Below are 16,058 nucleotides of genomic sequence, written 5' to 3'. Positions count from 1 at the left end.
GGGGTCACAGAGTGATGTGCATCAGCATACCACAGAATGATGTTTAGTAAGTGGCACAAGGCAATATGCAGTAGGGGAGCACTAGGTGATACCCACCAGGTGAGTACCCCAAGATACTCGAGGATGTAATGAGTGATGCTGCATGGAATCACTGGTTGATGTTCCTCAGGGGAGCACTAGTTGATGTTCCTCAGGGGAGCACTGGTGCATGTGCCTCACTGGAGCACTCTGTATTGTACGTCATGGGAGTCTTGAGTGCTGTGCATCAGGGGACCACTAGGTAGAAAGCATCAGGGGATCATTGAGTGAAATATGGTCCAGGAGCAAACTGGTATGTGCTTTATGAGAATAAAGTGTGCCCTGCAACAAGAGGCACAAGGTGATGTACAATGGGGGAATATTGGGATGTGCAATCTGAGGGGAATGATGGTGTGCGCCAAATCGTGTGATAACGTCTACGAGTTCCATTCCTTTTTATTTGCCCCCCAATAGTTTGCCTGCTTGGACCTGTTAGTCTACACTTTTACTGCTATGAACAAAACTACAGATCAACCAAAATCCAAAGTTCTATAGGCTAAAAGAACGTCACTGTCGGCAGATTAGTTGTTGGCAGTTACGCATAAGGACAGATGGATGGAAACTTAAAAAACATAGATGGTTCTTCATGAACATTTGATACATTTTTGGTTTGATGAAAACTTTATTTTATTCTGTATAGTAAATTTGGCATGGATTTTTGCTGTTTTAAAGTTTCTTGTTGGTAAACCATATTCTGAATTGTCTGATAAACATGATCTCATATGAAATTATTCGTGGTAATGGGACATAGGAAAGAAAACAGAGTAACTGAAAGAATCATGTTGTCTTCTGGCAATGTACTGGATGACAGCTTCTATCAAGAGTGGACTTTCCCCCCATCAGTGCCAAATCAAAGAACAATCAGTGCTATGGAACGAATACAATGCAAGACAAAAATCGATTACTGCTGTCTCGTGATATGTTAGTTTGAGCTGTCAACATCATTCTTCAGTAATCGATTTTTGCTTTGCATTGTATTCGTTCCATAGCACTGATTGGTATGGTGCGAGAAGTTCCAAACCAAAGAACAAGGATGGTGGAAAAAAAGTAGGACTTTGGTCACTGGGTTGCAAGGTAGTGACTATTCCAGATGGCAGAACTGGTGTCAGTGTTGTTGCTTCTAGTGAGGGTAAAATCTTGTATGGATGTCAGATATAAAAATGTGACGAAGATATTGATACACAAGGATTTATTCATTTTCATACAAGAGTGATCTGTAGCTAACGTTTCTAAGAAGAAACACCACTGCATAGCACTCCATGAGGGTATATCCTCAGTAACAAAAACAGTAAGTCAGTTTTAATGCAGTCCAGTCTGGTATTATAATATTTGTCACCACTTAAGTTTTCAGGTTTCGTTGTTAGGGCATCACTGTTTGTGGTGATGGAAAATAATTGTGGATAGGGTGGGGAAGGCTGTGGGGGGTGATAGGATCTCAGATGTGTTGTTACAAGGCTGCGGGGGGTGATAGGATCTCAGATGTGTTGTTACAAGCATCCTGTGGTCTGATCTTATATGAAGCTCTTTTCGTTTTAGATTTAATGGCTATATTAATTAATATCATACAAAGAATGTGAAGGCTACTGTTCCTGAGAAGCAGATTCAGTATAAAACAGCTTCAATATGCAGCCGTGAGGTATCAATCTGTATTGACAGAAAACGTATAAGTAAGTGTCAAGAATGAGTACTTGGATGATCTCATAGTTAGCAGACAGCACGAGGAGGTGCAAAATCATGTTTGGTGCAACATCAGCATAAGCATGTAAAATCTCTAGAAGCATAATTCATTGTTAAATGCAAAACAACTTTTTGGTGCCAAATCATAGGACTGTGTATCACAGGAGCAAAATCCCATTAAAATGTAAAGTTACCTCCTTTCATGCAGTGTCATCTGGAATGTGGAAATATTTTTATAAGCACAAATTATAAAAGGGTTTGGTGATAAAATCACATCACAACATCTGAAGGACAAAATGTAGGTGCAAAATCACATCATGCTAAAGTAACAAACCACTCCCTTCTCAGAACCCAGCATCCCATCCAATCACTAGTTGACTGTATCTTTGCCTTTGATCCTATATAGTGCTCAACTGCCTTGTGGCAAGGTTGATGCTGTGTGAACGCCACTTACATACATAGATTTCCAAACACCCCCTTGAAGCAACATAAACAAGAGTGTGAAAGCTTGTAAGAGCAAAAATCACATTCAGGTGCAAAATCACCTTATGGTGCAAACCACCATGGAGCAAGATCAGCAAGACTGCAGAGAACCCATTTGTGTTCAAAGCCACATTTAGGTGCAAAGAAGGCGCCTCTGTGGTGATACATTTAGGAGCTACAATGAGGTGAAAACTCACATTAAAACTCAGAATCACCCTTGATGCAGAATCAGCAGGAGTATGGAATCGGTTTTAGAAGCACAATTGATATTTAGGAGCAAAAAGGCATTAAGGTTCAAAGTGATAGATGCTGCAACAACAACTTCAGGAGCACAAATGTGCCCTATTGCAGCACATGAATGGTGCCCATCACTGTCTAAGCACTTCAGGTTAACAAGGACATTGAAACACTTCTCTACCTTGATCCACAATGCCAAGGATGCAGTCTTCAAGCAATGACTGAAGGGGGCTGACCAAGTACCCCTACGTCTCTGTGTATGTCTTGGCTGTTCATGACATACGCTCTGGCAGCCACCTAAAGCCCTAAATAAACAAATCCTAACATTGTAGTGGAAGATTTCAGAGCTACTTTGCTGGTGTGCGCAAGTCAGTCAATGTCTCTGTAAAGCTTTGGCAGTGTGGACAAATCAGTTCAAAGGCTCTCTAAACATCATGTGCCAGCCTGTCAATCCTTCATCAGATTCACACATTGATAAAATGTGCTGCACATTTGCTGCACATTTGCTGCACGACAATTTTTTCAGAAGCTGGAGCTGCAACCGCAGGCCACTAGTTCCAAGCCTCGCCCACACCGCCATTGCCAGGTGTCACATATGTACCAATGTGCATACAACTGGAAATTGAAGGAAGTCTTTCCAGCCCATTTACTGCATTTACTATTCCACTACACTGGGAGGACACACAGTAACAGGTTTTGGGAACCCGCCACCAGTCTGTTTCCAGCAATTGACAGCTCTCGATGAAGTGTAATCGACCAGTGGCTGAGACCCATGACTAAGCAGAGGGCAGATTCATTCTTGCATTGGGCGTGTGAGGAGGGGTGTGCTCAGTTTTACGGCAACGTTTGAAGGCAGAGTGAAACAGGAGGAGGAGTGGATACCTCGGTTGTTTGGGAGGATTCCACATTGAAAACAATGCATATGACAGCGTTGACTCATTTCAACCAGTGCCCTAGAATCCGTGCCTCGCGGATAAATGCAGGTGTTGTCACCTTGAAATAAAAGAGTCCCTTGTTTTGGGTGCATCACTGTCACCAACACAGCCCAAGGAGAGGAATCTGAGCTTCAACCTGGGATCTGAGATAAACTTACTTTCACAACATCCTACAACCTCAACATCACACCGCATAATGAGGTCATGTCTTTGTAGAGGCAGTTCCAATGAAATCTTGGTTACACCAGGTTAGCTCCTACCAACCTGGCCTCCTGAAAGAACCTCTGGGAAACCTTTATAAAATACAAAACTAACTGGCTAGCAAAAGAAATCTGCATTCAACTCTCTAGACTTTCCAACACTAAGCTCAGCTCCAGCAAAGATCAAAATAATTTTACACACAAATGTTAGCGTTAAAAAAGCTACAAAAAGCTAGCAACATGGGCTAGCCTTCACCTGCTGCCAGCTCTCCAGCAGAGCCATCCTCCATTTATTCTTCTCTTCCTACCAGGTACTCATAGATTTTCCTGTTATGGGCTTCTATTCACAATCATATTTGTAGACAAATGAATCATAGACTCTATGACTTGAGTAAGTTCAAGCATTTTTGGTGAATCCCAAAATGCAATAGGCGCACTCACAGAAAATTAATCCAACAGTAAATTTCCAAGCGCACTCACTGACCACCAGGAGTACTTCAGGAATTGTCTGACACATGCGTAATTTTATTTTCTCCATGGATATAAAAGATATTCTGTGGAGAAGCAGCTTCCCCTTTAAACCCATCAATTATAGGGGTGCACCCTTTCCTTTCACACTCTGAAAGACAGCCGGGTTCTTGACAGGATAAAATTCGCTTATGCAACCAGTGTGGGAAACATTCTCCACTGGGTTTATGAATCTGCACAAATGTCCATGTGTGAGGGTGTCCAGTCTCCTTCCCCACACAGAATGCACATCTCCCCATCCTGGCGCACTGTCTTCAGTAGTAAATCTGCTCTGTGGGTCAAATGGCCTCGGCTCCCACGGTCATGAATCAGGGTCAGGGAATTTACATCTCCAGATCAGTTTTTTCGCACAGAAGATACGCTTGTGTGCATCAACGGTTTTGGAAAGTTTTGTGAATCAGGGCCTTGTGTTTAACGGGGAGTGTTCTTCCCTGGCTGTTACTGACGCTTGGAACCACTTAGCTAATAAACCGGATGTGTGAGTTCTTCCGTGTACTTTTAAGGCAGCACTTAGAAGAATCTCATTTGTATTGAGGCCCTAAATAGCATGTTTCATTCATACACATCAGTAGCCATAATTCAAAACATTGATTCTGGGTCCAGGTGAAACGATACATTTTTCAACAAAGAAACCCATAATATGGGCTGCTAGGTGTCAAGACCACGCAGGTATTTGCCTTAGGGAGTAAACTGAATTCTACACCTTTCTTTGGCTCACCTCCAGTTTGATGCCACCCCCTGGCATGCCCTGGTACTGGTGTCTCTGGGAGTTTGGGCTGTATTTCCGGGTTGTGGGTGCACCTGTTTGCTCATGCAGTAAAATCCTTCTCTAAGTGTAGTTGTGAAAGGAACACTTTTTTGTTCTTTTATTCATACCTTCTTTACACTGCAACCTATTGTTATCACACACTCACAGGGGCATCACTAGAGGTGCAGGTGCTCTAGGACCCAGCATGTGAGGGACCCACTGCACCCCAAATATACTATTTTCACTTTCAAAACACGAGATGGGAAGACCATTTTTGGGCCTGATCTAGAAACAGCTTTAGCTCACCATCCTCATGTTTTTTTAAAAAAATCATAATAAAATGCAAACATACATTTTTATAGAGTGGCTTTTGGCCAGCCCTCTTCATCTGTTGGTCTGTTCAAGTGTCATTCACATTGTGATTCCACCCAAGCATGAGTCAATGGGTCAGACCACTGCAGCCACTGGCTTTCTTCACTTTGAGCAGGTGCAGTTTACTCGTGTACATGTGTCTAAAACTTCAGTGACCAGCATAGTAGGCCTATCTCTGCTCTCATGGATGTTTTCTTTACATTTTTAAAATTCATTTTTTGCTACTCCACTGCACACACATCTCATTTATGCATCCCTCTGAAGCCTTAAACTGTGTCCCAATCAGATACTTAATGGCCCAGTATTCATCCCCAAATGTGCCCTTTAAGACCACTGCATAGTGCACAGAGGAAGGAATATTCTCCATTCAACTCCATGAGGAAGAATCCCAGCAACTAAAAATTATAGTTAGCCTACTAAAGGTTTTATGTCTGAAAATAGCATGTTATCGTGTTTTGCATAGTTCTTTCTTCCTAACTCTGTAAAGTCCTTCCATTTTTTAGGTCTGGTGTTAGCCAAGACCTAATGGTTTTACTAATAGTTTATCAATAGTATAGTTGGTTATAGGAGCTTTTAGCCAGCCATCTTCATTTATTGGTCTGATGTTTTGTCATTCACGTTTTTCTTCCACCCACTACAGCATACAGCATAGAACACTGGGCCAACCCACTTCAGCCACTGGCTAACTTCACTGTGAGTGACGGCATTTTGATGTTTCAGAAGGAGCACATCCACACACAAAGTAGTTTCTTTCAGTACCTAGAACTACTGTGGCGATGTGTACTTTCTAAGTCCATAAATATTTTTTATTTTAGCCATTTTGTAAGACTGACAAGCTTTCCCAAAAATAACATTTTGTAAAAACAATGAGAAAACAAAAGAAGCATTGAAAAAAGCCAAACGGTTGGCAGCCACACCAAATCCTTTTGGGTTTGCCAGTTGTTAGAAATGGGGTTTCTAGTTGGCAGAGGTATACACCCTTGTCCAGGTATGGACCACAATCCTAGTCAGGATAAGTCACAACACAATCCAAATTATCCTGTGCCCACCCTCTGGTACGTTTAACTTAGAAGACAATGTGTAAAGTATTTTTGCAGAACTTATACCATAACACAGTGACAACACTGCTAGTAGTTGAAGTCTTTGCTGACCCTGAGACTTCAGAAAACGAGGCAAGCTCAATCCAAGCCCTTGGAGAGCACTTCTGGGGGAAGGCAGAGTCAGAGGCCACCAGGGAGCAGGGCACCAGAGGGGCAGCAGTCCTTCTCAGCAAACAAGTCCAGAGAGTCCTTTGGGCAGCCAGGCAGGTCTTCTGACAGAGTTCAGGTGCAGGTCCAGAAGTGTCTGATTTAGTAGGGTCAGAGACCCAGGTTATATACCCAAAAATGCCTTTGAAGTGGGGGAGACGTCAAAGAGTAGTTTTGAAGTGCACAAGTTCCTCTTTCAGCCCAGTCCTGTCTGCCAGGGTCCCGGTGGGGGGTTATCAGTTCTTTGTATGAGGGCAGGCCATTGGCTTCTGAAATTTAAGTGTCAGGCCCTCCACCCTTCCAGCCCAGGAAGAGCAATTCAGTATGCAGAAGAATGCAGATGTGGCTGAGTGTCCTGTGTTTGTGGTTGGTTGGTGAAATGCATAAGGGAGCTGTCAACCAGCACAGACCAGACTTTGATTGGAGACAGGCTGTAAGGCACCAATGGTTTTGAGTGTAGAGAAATGCTCACTTTCTAAAAGTGGCATTTCTAAAATAATAATATAAAATCCAACCAATAAGCAGGATTTTCTATTACCATTCAGGCCATACTAAATATGACCTAGTTACTTACCCTTTTCAGATCAGAATCTACCAGTAAAAATTTATATGATGGCGAGCCTAATGCTAGTCTTTGAAAGGAGTAGGCCTCACAGTAATGGAAAATGATTTTAGGAGTTTTTCACTACCAGGACATATAAAAAAACATATGTACATCGCCTGCCTTTTACCTACACAGCACCCTGCCCTATGGGTTACCTAGGGCCTACCTAAGGGGTGGTATATGTAGAAAAGGGGGAGTTTAAGGTCTGGCAAGTAGTTTTGGATGCCAAGTCGAAGTGGCAGTGAAACTGCACACAGGTGTTGCAATGGTAGGCCTGCAACATGGTTAAGGGGCTATGTATGTGGGTGGCACAATCAGTGCTGCAGGCCCACTAGTAGCATTTAATTTACAGGCCCTGGGCACATGTAGTGCACATTATTAGGGACTTATTAGTAAATCAAATATGCCAATTGGGGATGAACCAATGTTACCATGTTTAAGGGCGGGAGCATATGCACTTTAGCACTGATTAGCAGTGGTAAAATTTGTGCAGAGTCCTAAAGCCAGCAAAAACAGTGTCAGACAAGTGGAGGGAGGCAGGCAAAAAGTTGGGGGATGACCACCCTGCGGTTGTCAGATCCAACACCAGTGCTTAGTGAAACATGATAACAAGCATCAAAGCCCATAGGAGCCACAGTTAGCATCAACAACGGATAGAGATCAAGGGACTATACCATGGAAACAGATTGTGTCTACATTATCTGCTTGGCCTGATTAGGTTAACAGCGCAGCACTGCGATATGAGGTTGTATATTATCACAGACTAATGCAGTGTGGTGACAGTAAGTCATGAAGGGCATCACATCCCACTATTAGACCTGTCAACCTTTTGGGTGGTTTTCCCTCAAACCTTTTGCCTTACTCTTCCTGTTTTTGCTGAATTTGTTTTTGTTGGCCTTAGGACTCTGTACACTTTACCGCTACTAACAAGTACTAACGTTCATGTGGCTTATACCCAATTAGCACATTTACTTTATTTGTAAGTCCCTAGTAAAGTGGTAATACCTGTACCCAGGGCCTGTAAATTAAATGCTACAAGCTGGCCTGCAGCACTGATTGTGCCACCCTCTTAAGTAGCTCTTTAAGCATTTCTTGAGCCTGCCTTTGCAGCCTGTGTGTGCATTTAAACTGCCATTTCGACCTGGCCAAATAAACATTTTGCCAAGCATAAAGCGTCCTTTTTTAAACATATATGTCACCTCTCATTTAGGCCCTAAATAGCTCATAGGGTGGGGTGCAGTGTATTTAAAAAGTTGGAGATGTACTTTTAAGTTTTACATGTCCTGGTAGTTACAAACTTCTAAACTATTTTTTCACTACTGCAAGAGATGCCTCTTTTATGGGATAACATTGGGTTAACTTACTACATTTAATAAGTGATAACTTTCAACTGGGAGCAAGTAAGAATGTCACATTTGGTGTCTAAAGAATTGTAACTTAAACCACTCTTAAATGGTAAAGTTGAATGTTAAGTCACAATTCTGAAAATGCCACTTTTTGTTCTCAAATAATTTATTACAATTTACCTATTTTTCTACATTGGTGTGGGATTTTTCAAGTGTTATGTTTTCATTTTATTACTGTTTAAAATGATGCATACATAGTTAACGCATTGCCTCTAAGTTAAGCCTGACTGCTTTTGTGTCAAGCTGCCAGAGGGTTAAGCATGAGTTAATTAGAAGTTTGCTTGAGTTTCACCCTGATAAGATTTATGGTTGCTGCTTGAGTAGGGTTTCACTCCCCTCAACCAGTAGCCCATTTTCCTACACCCACACCACATTACTTTGTGTTATCTTGCAATTTAATATTATGCTGCTGCCCTCTTAACTTTACCTCAGGCAAGCACAGATAACACAGAGTTTGTTCACAAGATACTGCCCTTAATACTTTGATTCCATGCTTGTACTTTTCCACACCCCATCACACCCTTTATTTCAAGGCTGGCTCTCAGGGTTTGCTGTCAAAAACATTTGAGCTTATTTTTGGATGTACTACAGAGAAGTCTGATTTTACTTTCCTAATGAACGAATATGATCTCTCGCCTAACCTCGGTACACTGGCCTGCCCCTACCTCCCCCAAGTTTTCTAATTTACAGACAAGATCACTTGTTCACAAGTGTTTCAGGAGAAAACCGGTTAATAAATAGGTTTAATCAATGTAAGGACTTGGGCCTGTTTTGTTGGTTATTTTGTGAAAATCCAATAAAGAAATATAAATTTAAAAAAAATGAATTTAATACCTCCGGGACAGTATATCTAAATTAAGCACTGCAAGTGCTAAATTTAAGACATGGTCTCTGCCACAGTTTTAGACTACCTGGTGTCTATTTTACAACCTTAAACAGTGGCAAGTGGTGCCTTGTCAGGGGGACGTTCAAGGCATGTGCTGCTTTTGGTTGAAAATGTAGCAACATTTGTAGAAATATCTAAAGTAAGCAACAGAGTTAAAACTAACCAGGACACAACATAGCAAAACACTCAAATAGGATTGATTCAATACCCACAGTGCAACAAAATTTCACATTGAAATAATACAGCAGAAAACCACAGCAATGCAAATGACAGACCACCTCACTACCACAAACAAAGTGCAGCCCAACACACACGTAGAGACATTCTCACTCACCACCACTTCTAGAAACCTCTTTGATAATACACCAAGCACAACCTTAACTTATCACCACAATCATGAAATATCACCAGTGCTATTTGTTTTGTGAGCCGGCCCCAAGTGACTGTCACAATTGCTGGCAAGAGGCCTCTTATGCAACAAATAGCACTTGGCATCTTTGCACAGCATGCGCTGCTTAGAGTCCCAGTCTTGAATCTCATGAGCTGCATCATTTCCTACCCTATTTCATTGCCAAAAAAAGGATAGAATAAATGAGCAAAGGACTTCAACTATATACAAAATCTAAGATTAGACAACTCTGCAGTAACAAGCTAAGCAAAATATAACGATAAGAAATACCATAAAGGGACCTGAAGAGCTATTCAAAGCTGCCAGTGAGCTGAAAACCTTAAAATTGTGTGTCTGTCTCCAACACTTCATCACCCACCACATTTCTACACGCTGTGTCCCATAACACGATAATGGCACCTTGGTGGTCATCATGTACAACATGGAAACACTTCTCAAATAGAATCAAAACAAAGACAACTTCCTTCCAACTTTAGATGGTCTAGCGCTTTACCCTTGTGGGCAAGTGCTTGAGCACCCCACATAGGGGTAGTAAGTGCAATATAAATGCTGCAAAACAGTACTAAACAAATTTGTCATGACCGGTTAAGTCAAGATATTTCTTTGACGTCTACACAAAAAATGCTTAAAAACACATCAATTTTTATGGAACTCATTGGCAAACATTTGCTAAATTAAAAAGCCTGTTACTTGAACCTAGATAGTAGAAATGACCCTCCTCGGCAGAGAAGTCTTGCGCGTCACAGATACCATTTTTGGCCAGCGACATAATGACGTAACATTTTATGAACTTTTACATTACCAATAAGTAATTGATGTATTTCCACTATCTTCTGTAGTAAACCTGTAGCCAGGTATACACATGCTTACTACGGAAGGTGATTCGATGGTTAATGGCTAAATTGTGTGAAGATGTGGTTGCATGGCTATGTTGTAAGAAGATCTTGTCTAAGCACCTCATTGTGGACTGCCTGGTAAACTGATCCGCTAACACCACAGAAGAAGTAATAATATTATAAGACATGGGTCACCTTTGCCAAAGTGTGGTATCCCCTCATCATTACGAGTCTTTCACTTCATACGAGCCATACAAAGGAGAATCAAGAGATTTACACTGTAATTTCCACATATTTTGCCTCATTGTGGAACACGTGGTTTGTGGCTTAGTGAGGAAAGATGTGGTCCAGTGGCTCTTATTCTTGAGTGATGAGAGAACTACATTAGTTCCACACCCAGAGCTATCGATACCAAGGGATCCACAATTCCATGGTGCGCGATTTCAGGGCCCTTAGGAGTAGGATGTAGAATTAAAGCAAAATTGGTGTCTGCAGATCGACTGCCACATGTTTTTCACCTACTCTGACATGCTTTTCACCCATTCTGCTCCCTTTGCCGTGCACGAATATCACCAGGTTTTTCCTGGAGAAATATGTGGAAAGAAACTCCGAAGTGCGGAGTTCCTACACAACTCTGCATCTCAATTCAGCCTTTAACTAAATATGGTGTCCATGTTGGGAATATAGTAATTCTCTTAATGAGAGTCAAAGTCAGTGGAAGATATGATATAGAAGCTGAAGTGTAACAATATATGTTATAATACTAGACTGATAAGCGGAAGATGTTGTCAGTGGCTAAAGAGTCCGATGAAGTGACCTAGTGGTTGAGGAACCTGAAGATAAGGTCTACTGGCTATGAAAGATGAAGATGAGGGCTAATGGCTAAGGAGATTGATGACGTGGTCTGGTCTAGTGGCTAAGGAGGCTGATGACGTGCTCCAGTGGCTAAGGAGACTGATGCCGTGGTCTAGTGAGAAAACAGGCAGAATGCGTGGTCTAGAGGGTAAAGAGGCTGAATATGTGTTCTGGTGAGAAAGCAGGATGTTGATATGGTCTAGTGAGTACGCGGTTTGAAGACCTAGTCAAGTAACTAAGGAGGCTTACAATACGGTCTAGAGGCTAAGCAAGTGGAAGATGTGTTCGAATGGGTAAGGAGACTGACGATGTGGCCTAGTGGTTAAGGAAGCTGGATATGTGGTCTTGTGCTAAGGAGGCTGAAAATTTAGCCTAGTGAATAAGCAGGCTGGCAATGTGGTCAAGTGGCTAAGGAGGCTGATGACATTGTGTAGTGGCTAAGGAGGCAAAAAATGTGGTCTAGTGACTAAGCAGGCTGGAGATGGGCAATAGTGGCTAGGTAAGCTGGAGATGGGCTATTGTGACTAAGCAGGCTGGAGATGGGCTACAATGGCTAAGTAAGCTGGAGTTGGGATATAGTGGCTTAGCAGGCTGGAGATGGTATATAGTGGCTAAGTAGGCTGGAGATGGGGTATAGTGTCTAAGCAGGCTGGAGATGGGCAATAGTGGCTAGGTAAGCTGGAGATGGGCTATTGTGACTAAGCGGGCTGGAGATGGACTATAATGGCTAAGTAAGCTGGAGATGGGGTATAGTGGCTTAGCAGGCTGGAGATGAGGTCAAGTGGCTATGGAGACTGGTTACATTGTGTAGTGGCTAAGAAGGCTGATGACATGGTGTAGTGGCTAAGGAGGCTGAAAATGTGGTCCAGTGACTAAGCAGGCTGGAGATGTGGTATAGTGGCTAATCAAATGGAAGATGTGTTCTAGTGGCTACGGGGTCTGATGACACGGTCTAGTGGTTAAGGAGACTGAAGCTGTGGTCTAGCGACTGAGCAGGCCTGGAGATGTCATATAGTGACTAACCAAACGAAAGATGTAGTCAAGTAGTTAAGGAGGCTGAAGATGTGGTCTAATGACTAAGAAGGATGAAACCAAGGAGACTGAAGATGTGGTCTATTAGCTAAAGATGCGTATGATGTGGTCTACAGGCTCATATGGGGAGGTCCAGATGCTAATTACAGTAAAGATGTAGGTTAATGGCTAGAATGTGAGTAGATGAGGTTTAGAGTCTTTAGGGGCAACGTGATCTATCGGCTACATTTATAGAATGGGTGATCTAGTGCCTGAGTGGGCGGAAGTGCTCTGGTGCTACATTTATAGAAGAGAAAGAGAGAAGATGTGGTCTAGTGGTAACACTTTTAAGTTGAAGGGCTAATGCGGGTGCAGAAGTGGACACATGGCTAAGCAGGTAAAGGTGTGGGCTACTGGACAAACTAGGTAACGATATGGTATAGTGGCCAAACTAGGTGTACTTGTGGTCTAGTGACTCTGGTGAGTAAGCATGTAGTCTAGATGTTACTGTGTGCAAAGCTGTGGTCTAGCAGTCATCTTTAGAAGTATTTGAGGCTCTTCCAATCTAGAACCGGGTTTTCAGCTCTGCTTCCCCAGACGACCAAAACTGTTTTTATGGGCAAAACAAATGCGCACTTTCTCCTCGCGCTTAATTGTCCACATCTGTAAACATTTGTAGCGTTTGATAAACAAACCACGATTGCAGAGTTGTGTCGAGGATGCTAAACAGTCGAATCATTCTGCTCTAACTGGTAGCGCTTAGAAACGCTTCAAGTAGCTGTGTCGCAATATGGGAGCGCCCTCACTCACTGAACACGGTGTCTGCTTAACAGTGTAAACAAGGGAATGACATTGTCCATAAAGTGCTTTAAAGTGTATAGGCTCTGAGGTAAAACGTACATTCACCAACGCCAGTCCCTACGTCTGCAGGGACAGCTGGTCTACCACAGGCTGCAGCCGCAACGCTGGAATATCCGCCTTTCCACCCGGACAGCAGCCACCGCACACCACTCCAACCACACTCTTCCTCACGCATCCTTGAACAGACCTGCTCCGTGGGTCCGCAGCGCTGACTCTCTCACACCAGCCTCTTCCGCCTCCCTCCACCGGCTCCTGAGGTGAAGGAAGCTGCTGTGAATTGTTGCAGTGGGGATGTCCCTCGGTGGCAGGTGCGCAGACAGAGCGTGTCTCTCCCTCGGCCCGGGCACCGGCTGCAAACTTTTATCCAATGTGCACGAGGTGCAACACCTCACCCGGCGGGCTGGCTGCAAACCCTGGCCTGGATCCCGCGGTCTGCGGCTCTACCACTTTCAGTTCCAGCGCCCGACCTGCAGGGCCGGTCGGGCAGCTTGGCTTAGCAAGCCTGGCAGCTGCGTGCACCTGTGGCACGGGCAGGGTTGGAGTACATCTCAGCCCTACAAGGAGGCAACGTGGCACTGGGAGCGAGGCAGCCTTGGGCAACAATATTAGTACTTTGGGTGGACAGCTGCTGAACTCGTTATCAACCCTTCGAATAAAGTTTGCAAAACTTTAGTAAGTTCGCAAAACCTTGGTGAATTGGTGATTTTCGTGTGAAATGAAGGCGATAGGTTTATTGGGATGTGTTTCTCAGTATGTACGTACATAATTCTGTAACAGGTTAAATCAAATAATATCTAAACAATTAAGTTCTCAGTATGTCTTGAATTATTACAGAGTTGAGTGTGTCTGGAGGCTGCGTCAGTGCACCAGTGATTCCACTGACTGGGTGTGTGTCTCTCCCTAGGACGACAGTTGTATATCCTGGCAGGCTTACTCAGACTTTCACACTTCTGAGGTCGGTAAAATGGAAAATATTTCTCTTTTTTAGTTTGAAATGTTTCTTCATTGAGTTGCAAATTTAGTGTTTGTGGTTTGGTGAGTTGGTGAAAGTTAGAATGCGTAGAAACATTGGATGGGTGAATGAATGAGTGAGAGAACGGATCGGTGAATGAATGAGTGAATGGATGAGTGGTTGAGCGAGTGACTGCAAGGATGTCTGTACATATTAGCGAATCAACGGAAGGATGGATTAATGAAATGGATGGATGAAAGAGAGATTAACGCGCAAATGCATAGATTGGATGTCCGAGGTATGATGCTGGTGGTTGCTCGTGGTAGGAGGTGGTCTTGCCCATTGCCTCCTTGGCACCTCCACCTGCATTCACAGAAGTGGGAATGATTACTGCCAAACTGAACTGGGACCATCCAGCGAGGATGTGGCGTTATGGCCATAACTGACCACTTTGGAACTGGGGAACTAGATTTGAGTCTCAGCGTCGCCTCAACATCCTGTGATTCTTAGAAATTCACTTCAGAGACCCACGTCTAATAAAAAAGTCCAAAAACTAATCTGGTATTTGTTATGTAGCTACGTGCTCTAAAGTAACGTAGCAGCGAGGTGGGTAGATTCGGAAAGAGAATGCAGGCTCGTGGGGAGTGGCGGTTGGACAGGGTAGCGGGGAAGATGTGAGAGTTGTACTGCTTGCTGCTTGCTCATAAATAAATTAACTTGGAAGTTACCTGATGAGTGTTCCTTTCCTACAACTAATGTCCTTGTGTAACGTAACTGGTGCTCATGCAACGCGCTCCAATATCTTTGGGTCGATTCGCACTATATAAAACTACAGTTAAAAAAAAAAAACTCAATAGAATGAAAGTTTGCATTAGGATGCACATACATGGCTTTTGGGATACAACAGATGTCGATAGGAGTGTAACCCACTGACCTAATTTACCAAGGTTGGAGGATGTGATCTGCTGCTCACACGAACACCTCTGCAAGACACTCCTGAACTCACTAACCTGACCAGATTGTTAACCTGCAGTGCTCGCTCTGCGGTAAGGACATGAACCATCTAAGCTGTTTTTTGATTATTCAAGCTTGTGAGCAGCGAAACCTCTACAGTAAGCCCATCTACTTATTTAACTAGTATTATTTCCATTACTGCTAAACTGCACGACTATGTAGGAAGTGGCTTGTAAATATGCAAGTGTAATTGGGCATGTATTAGTATCTGTGTGTGTGTGTGTGTGTGTCTACTAAAATGTGGGTGTTGTGTGTGGAAACAGAAGTCAAGCAATGTATCATTTTTACAAGGAGGGATTTTGGTGTTCAGAATTTTCTCCAAGCAGTAGTGGAACCCCGATAAATAAAGCACCTCATTTTAGCTTTAGTATGCAGAGCTTTTCTGGGTCAGGTGTTTTCTTTGCTCTCTGGCATTGGCGTTGATTCACCAAAATGCTAGGGATAGCAGTAGTGAGTGACATCATATACCCGTTGACCTTCATGAAATCATAGTAAGTGACATAATATGACCCCTGACCATTATGTTTTTCCCAAGAAGGCATGTCACTTGAGCCTAATATCACACCAATTGAGGATACTGTAATGACGAGTCGTTCATCCTGTAAGTAAAATGTATTTTATTTGTTATGTAGCTAGCATGAAGTAAGAACCACCTCCATCCACTGCCCTCCATCTCATCCTTTAACCACCTCCAGCCTGTGTCAACATTCCATGCATGC

The 16,058-nt window shown here is 43.1% G+C and overlaps 1 protein-coding gene across 2 annotated transcripts in view; it reads right to left on the bottom strand.

Annotated features, from left to right (window-relative positions):
• LOC138262001 (synaptotagmin-like protein 2) overlaps window positions 1-13,872 on the bottom strand; it is a 482,740-nt gene extending 468,868 nt beyond the window's left edge. The window contains exon 1 of one of the 2 annotated variants that reach the window (XM_069211640.1): window positions 13,561-13,872. The gene's annotated coding sequence lies outside the window, so the exon portion shown is untranslated. The other variant, XM_069211648.1, reaches the window with a different exon arrangement.
• Window positions 13,873-16,058: the final 2,186 nt, after the last annotated feature.

Source organism: Pleurodeles waltl, chromosome 2_1, assembly GCF_031143425.1.
Source record: "Pleurodeles waltl isolate 20211129_DDA chromosome 2_1, aPleWal1.hap1.20221129, whole genome shotgun sequence".
Lineage (NCBI taxonomy): Eukaryota > Metazoa > Chordata > Amphibia > Caudata > Salamandridae > Pleurodeles > Pleurodeles waltl.
The sequence above is the reverse complement of the archived record's forward strand: the minus strand, read 5'-3'. Positions and strand labels throughout refer to the sequence as shown.